The following is a 466-nucleotide window of genomic DNA, read 5'->3' on the forward strand; positions in this document are numbered from 1 at the left end:
ATTTTATAATACTTTTTATTTCTTATTGCACCAAACATTTTTGCAAACTTAGTCAAAAAAAAATGTCATAAATAAGGCTTAAAATCTACTTACTTAATTCCATATTTTTTTTACTAAAGCCTGTTAAAAATACAACCTAGAAGTTTTAATTTTTTTCTTAATACACTAATAAACATGAATTTTTCCATATATATATATATATATATATATAAATAATTGGTGAAATTTATATATATGCCTCTTAATTTGAGGCAATGTGCAAATTAATGCCTCTTAATTTGTGAAATTAAGAGGCACATTGTTATTTATATAATTTTTATTTGATATATAATTTTTTTTTAACTAGGTTCTTTCATTAAGATGGTTCTTTAATGTTTACTATATTTTGGTTTAAGAAACTAATACTTTCATTTCAGTCACTTAAATGTATTTTTACTTTATTTTTTAAAAGCTTTTATTTAATTCG

Source organism: Lycorma delicatula, chromosome 1, assembly GCF_047948215.1.
Source record: "Lycorma delicatula isolate Av1 chromosome 1, ASM4794821v1, whole genome shotgun sequence".
Classification (NCBI taxonomy): Eukaryota; Metazoa; Arthropoda; class Insecta; order Hemiptera; family Fulgoridae; genus Lycorma; species Lycorma delicatula.